Source organism: Chlorocebus sabaeus, chromosome 18 (genome assembly GCF_047675955.1).
Source record: "Chlorocebus sabaeus isolate Y175 chromosome 18, mChlSab1.0.hap1, whole genome shotgun sequence".
Taxonomy (NCBI): domain Eukaryota; kingdom Metazoa; phylum Chordata; class Mammalia; order Primates; family Cercopithecidae; genus Chlorocebus; species Chlorocebus sabaeus.
In genome coordinates, this window is record NC_132921.1 from 50,358,728 (window position 1) to 50,365,189 (window position 6,462).

General features: G+C 37.5%; 1 pseudogene; it reads left to right on the forward strand.

The window, feature by feature from the left end:
• Window positions 1-6,062: 6,062 nt before the first annotated feature.
• Window positions 6,063-6,158, forward strand: LOC119618726 (small nucleolar RNA U3; annotated as a pseudogene).
• The last annotated feature ends 304 nt before the right edge of the window (window positions 6,159-6,462 follow it).

Here is a 6,462-nt window from a genome sequence, read left to right on the forward strand (position 1 = left end):
CCATATCACCCATGTTTTGGAAGTAGTGTTCATGATCACCAGGGACCTTTTGCTCTGCCTAATTCCAGTATGTCCCTGTACAGAGAGGTTTGGTTGCAGAACATTCTGTGTGTATATATATGCATGCTTGTGTGTGTACATACATAGGTGTGTGTGTATATATGTGTGTATACATATATGAAATAATCAGATAGGTAAATGTATAATTACCTGAAGTAACGGAATATGTGCATTTGTACATAAAAGATTGCTGTCTGTGTGTGTGCATGAGCACTCATACCTGTAGAGAAGATTAAATCTTTTGATTCTATTCCAAAGCCAAGTAGTTATTATAGATGACATGTTGTACTGGAAAGACCACTGGAGGAGAATCCAGGAGACCTCCCACCAGCTCCATCTTTGACAATCCAATTATCATGCTGACTTTGACTTCCTGCTTAGAGCACCAATGCCTCTGCTAGCAAACTACCTGATGACACTGATTTCTTAGAGACACTGAACAGAAAAGAGAAAGTGACTGGAAGAGAAACAAGTGCACTCGGAATGAACCCCACAAGGGAAACCTGAATCTTGAGGCTTAGAATTTAATTTTTCTGGTAATGGCATAATTCTGCTCTCAAGTGAATCACTCTTTACTCCACTTTATTTTGCACATATTATCTCTAAGGTACAATTTTTAATCTATAATTATCTTACCATGTGATTTAAACCTGGTGTACAGCAGTAAGATATGCATTATACAAAATACTCTGGTGCAAAAAATGTTTTGCCAGAATAGGTCTTATCATTCCCATTTGTTTAGACCTCTTTCTTGAGAGCCCTACTTAGCCAAGTAATGAAATGATGAAATCTGTATAATAATAGTTGTGAAAATATTAAAACAAGCCCCCAATAAGCTTCTCAGTCAAAAGGTTGGAAAAGGATGATCAGAAAATATTCTGCTTTCTGCCAAAGGAAGTTTAAAACATCTCATCTCATTTCCTCCCTTCTCCAAGAACCTAAGAGTCTATAGAAAGAGTGAAAAAGTGGAAGTCAGACAGAGTCACACCAGGAAAGAAAGGAAAGGAAGAAAAAGAGGGAACAGGGGAAGAGCTGGGAGAGAAACAAGGAATTCTGAGTGCAGAAAAGTGACAGAACCTGGAAGAAGAAAGTGTAGATATAATTAGGGCAAAGGCTATTTTTTCAGTCATCAAGACTATGAGACACAACCAATTTCTTTGCCTTTTTGGGTAATCTCAACATTTACCTCTACTGTTCCTTGCAGAGTGTAGCATAGTATTAATACTTAATCTTGGGATGGGTGCTAAAACAAACAAACAAAAGGACTTGAAATATCCATCTTTTTTGTTTTTGGTGGGAGGGCAGCCCTTCTACAGGAAAAACTCTTACAACTTCCAGCTCTCTTTCTCTGGGTTTCCAAATAAAAACACCCCCCAAAATCTCAGCTTCCCTTATCCTTTGTAAATTGTATAATAAACAGAATCTCATTTGAAATTTTGTTCATTGTCTACTGATGATGTATTTATACCTGAATTTATATTAATCTGTTTTTACTTTAGCTGTGAGTTTCTTTAATAAATAAAACTGACAGCAGATTCTAAGCAAAAAACTGGTCCAAATTTGCAAACATTTGTCCAGCCTTCTCATACCATCCCAAAGTGTCTAACATTGAAATTCCAGCTTCAGTGAATTCTATTAGTGCATATTTTAATTAATGCAAACTGTGAGGTCTAGCGATGTAGTGGAAACATTCCCTTTAAAAAGAGAAACAGCTCCAGAAGGATATATGGATTTAACTCACATTCATAATTTTTAAGGAGCTTATTCCTAATAAATATAGGAATGTCATATTACCTGAAAATTCCAGTAACTTTAATTAGTGATTATATGAAAACTGTAGAGTGTATCATGCCAGTAAAAATAAATTGAAGGAAATATGTTATTGAATGTGTCTTCCAGGGTATTGCCCATAGAGTGTTTTAATGGAATGATTTCTCATATTTTTAATTCAAACTCTCATCTGAAATTCACCAAAAGATTTGTAAATAATAGTGCATTATTTTCAAAAGTCATTTCATCCCAGTACATGTATGGATGTTACTAAGGGCCCATACACGATACCTTATAGTAAAGGTTAGTCAAAGGATATAAAAACAAGGCGGAAATCTAAAAATAAAAAGGTTTTCAACTGAAATAAGGGCAAGCAGGAGAGGTGATATTATGCTGCAGTTACAAACACCACTCCCCACAAAATGTTAGCAACTTCACAGAACAGAGATTTATTTCTCACTCAAAACTTGCTGTAGGTCAGGATGACCCTCCAGAGCTTCACTCTGACACTGAGGACACTCAGTGAAGCAATTCACTGATCCACAGGGACAGAGCCTCCAGTCCCTGTAGTCATACCGTCAGGAACACATGATTTCCTGATTCAAGAGAACCAAGAGGCGGATGGAGAATCAAACCAACAACTGTGTGCCTCCACCCAATTCACGTCTGCTCACATACCATTGGCCAAAGCAAATTCCATGGTTGTCTTTAGGGATAAAGGAAATTTAATCTTCTATGTTACTAGAGAGGAGACCAGATACATCGGCTAACAAGAGCAACATATACATCCCAAGGAGACAAAGCAAGTTGTGGGGGTGGAGCTTGATTTTTCTAATTATGTATGGGATGACTTTTTTTTGCCAGGAAGTATGTTATTTATGCAAAACCCTACTAAGTAGGGCTACAATGTAGAGGAGAGGGAACCAGCTGCAATCTTACACCAATTCTGATGTGCCCCCAGAATGCTCCCGTCTCCACCCTACTCTCCCTCACACTCCCATCTCATCTCCACTTTCATTTAAGATATTCACCATCTTACATAATCCTCCTAAACTGGATTAGATACTCTCCTCTTATGTGATATCAGAGCATCTAGTAGTTACTCTTATCTATCAGGGTATTCAAATAAAAACCAAATGTCTTGATGCATGTAAATGCAAATAAAATATATACTTGACATGTAGCAAATGTTCAAAGAATTGTCATCATCATTATCATAGCACCTAGCACTTTTCATCTATTAATTTAACAGTCACTCTTACAGGACAGTGAGTTCTTTAATCTCAGGAACTATGACTGAGTCACCATCGTATATACAATGTCTAGCATGAAGGCCGCCACGTAAGTACACAACAGATATTTGAATTGAATGAATGAATCAATCTTTCAATTTTCCTAGCCTTTTAAAATAATGAATTAGTTTCCTTCTGACTATCTTGGGAGTGACATTTAATTCACAAGCCATCTCAGATAAACCACCTCCCTCCCTATCCTCCTACTTCAGTCTTGCTTGAGGACACATTCTACTCTAGGTCACTCTGCTCCACCCAGCTCATTCCGGCATTGACCACTGACCTGGACTTGAGTCTCTCACAGACTCTGCTTCTCAGTGGTTCCATGTACCCACTCCGTCAATGACCCTGAAATTCCTTTATATTAACCTTGTTCTATAGATGTGTTTGGACTATTACAGAACATATAGGAACTAAGTCTTTCAGTTACACATATACACATTAGTAAATGTTTCATTTGCAATGAAAATTGATAGCAGGGCATTACAACAGTTAAATTAAAGAAGCAAATGTTCAATAATGGTTACTGTCAACTTCCATGCATAAAGCTATTCCAGGTAATTTTTTCTGACAGCCTATGTAACTGTCATATGGTTACAGTAAGGATAGTTCTTTTTCAAATTGCATTTGTCTAGCATCTTTGCACTTTTCCTAGAATTCTACAAAGCCCTTTCACTTGTTCAGCCATCAGACATGATTTCATCATTGAAAATAATTTACATATACAATATTTAATATACATATGTTCTCCTATACATGTATGTCACTTAATCAGCAATAGATCACTTTAAAGCTCCTCTTGTAAGATTCATATTGAAATTAGTGTATCATAGGATAAATAACCAGTACCAGCCCTTAATTTTATCATAGAGTGGCACAAATTAGCATCTTATTTTTATACACATTTGTAAATGTCTTATTAACATTCACTCTAAAAATAGGTTTTATTGAAATACTCCATGTATCTGGTTTTCCTAAGAATAACTCCTGGCTTCTTGGGGTGTCACCAATGTCTTCTCCCTGTAGAGTAAAACTCTTGATCTTCTCATCAGTGTCAGCCATGAATAATTTTATAACCTCCCCAGTAGGTTATATGCTTTGAAATTTTTCATTGGCCTGTGAAACATTTATTACATTCTGAGAACTTATTAAGCATGGTATGAAACATGGAAAAGATATAGTCCCTATCCAGTGCCCTCTCCATCTAAATAGCATGAGCGACCAAATAAAAATAGTATGTCGCAAAGATCAGTTTCAATTTCCTTCATTTCTTTTTAGGATTATGATGTCATTTTTCAAAGACCATGTCTGGGAGCTTTGGTCTAAGGAGAGCCTGTGGTCATATGAGATTAGAGGATGGTTCACCAAAAGAAATGAGTTTTGAGCAATACTCACTGAAGCAGAATTTGGGCCATACATCAGAAGAAACGTTGAAGTAAAACTTAGCATAAAAGAACCAAAACATGAGCTTTTTAGGCAGAAAAATCTACTATAGATAAAGCTCTGAATTTACAGTAAAGAAATATTTAACTTACTGGTCTTTGTTCTTAATAATGATGGATTATGTGACCTTAGAAATGATTTCACCTCTTTCTTCTTCTGTTTTCCCAGGTATGAAAAGGGGATAAATTTTCTGTTCTGTACTGCTTCCAGAGATGTTGGTGGAAGTACACAGAATAAGGCATCCAGTGAGCAGTTAAGATTCTTGTTTGAAGGAGCCTAAGCACTTTGTGTTTGGATATTAGTTCTTTTCTTCCCACGTAAAAGGAGCAGATCAATAGAGCATTCATAATCCAGGAAGGGTCCAAGTCTCCAACTTGTCTGCAGCACATGGAGGAGAACCATTCTCCCTTCAGTTCTACCTAGATCACCTTGGCAGCTTGGGGAGAGAACTAACATCCCTACAGCTTCATCATGCTGCTCTGTCCATAGGAGAGGCCAAGATCTGTGGACACCAGCAGATACGGTGTAGCCAGGGAAGCCACTCTGAAAACATATGTACAAGATGGTCATGTGCGGAAAGATCTGGCAATGTTTCTCGACTCCAAATTATGTTAACTAGCATTTACACAGGGCTTAACCATTTATCAACACTGTATTATTTCATTGTGTTGTCATAAGGCCTCAAATGGTACCATCCAAGAGCAATGCTGTGTAGCAGTAGGGGATTAGACTCTGGAGACAAGCAGACCTAGATTTAAATTGCACCTTAGCCATTCAACAACTATTTAACTTTGCCCAAAGCACTCCACATCTCTAAGCCTGAAATTTCTATCTACAATAAAAGGATCATGAAAAGGGATCTTATAGAAAAATAAGCATAAATTCAAGCATGGCACTTAGTGCAGTCTGGCTCATTGTAAGCATTCCATAAATGCTGGCTATGTTGTTAATGCACTTGTTAAAAAGACATAAAAAGATTGTGTAATATGCTTACAATGGTTGATTTTATGTGCCAACTTGACTGGACTAATGGACACCTATATAGCTGGTAAAACATTACTTCTAGGTGTGTTTGTGATAGTGTTTCTGGAAGAGATTAGTATTTGAATCAGTAAACTGAGACAAGAAGATCCACTCTCACCAATGTAGGCAGGCATCATGCAATCCATTGTAGGCTCAAATAAAACAAAAAGGGTAGAGGAAGGAATAATTTTTTCTCTGTCTTCTTGAACTGGAACATCCATCTTCTGTCCTCAGATGTCAGAGCTCCTAATTCTAAGGCCTTTGGACCCCAGGAATTACACAATGACGCCCATTCTCAGGCCTTCGGCCTCAGACTGTGAGTTAGACCATTGACTCCCCTGACTCTCAGGCTTTTGGACTCTGACTGAATTCCACCATGGGCTTCTCTGGTTCTATAGCTTGCAGATGGAAGACTGTGGGACTTCTCTACCTTCATAGTCATGTGAGCCAATTCCCACAATAAATCTCCTCTTAAAGACTATACTTTCAGGGATCATTTCTATAGTTTGTTACTAGAGAAGTTTCTCTGAACGTGTAGAGCACCGTCTGATCTTTGACAAACCTGACAGAAACAAGAAATGGGGAAAGGATTCCCTATTTAATAAATGGTGCTGGGAAAATTGGCTAGCCATAAGTAGAAAGCTGAAACTGGATCCTTTCCTTACTCCTTATACGAAAATTAATTCAAGATGGATTAGAGACTTAAATGTTAGACCTAATACCATAAAAATCCTAGAGGAAAACCTAGGTAGTACCATTCAGGACATAGGCATGGGCAAAGACTTCATGTCTAAAACACCAAAAGCAACGGCAGCAAAAGCCAAAATTAACAAATGGGATCTCATTAAACTAAAGAGCTTCTGCACAGCAAAAG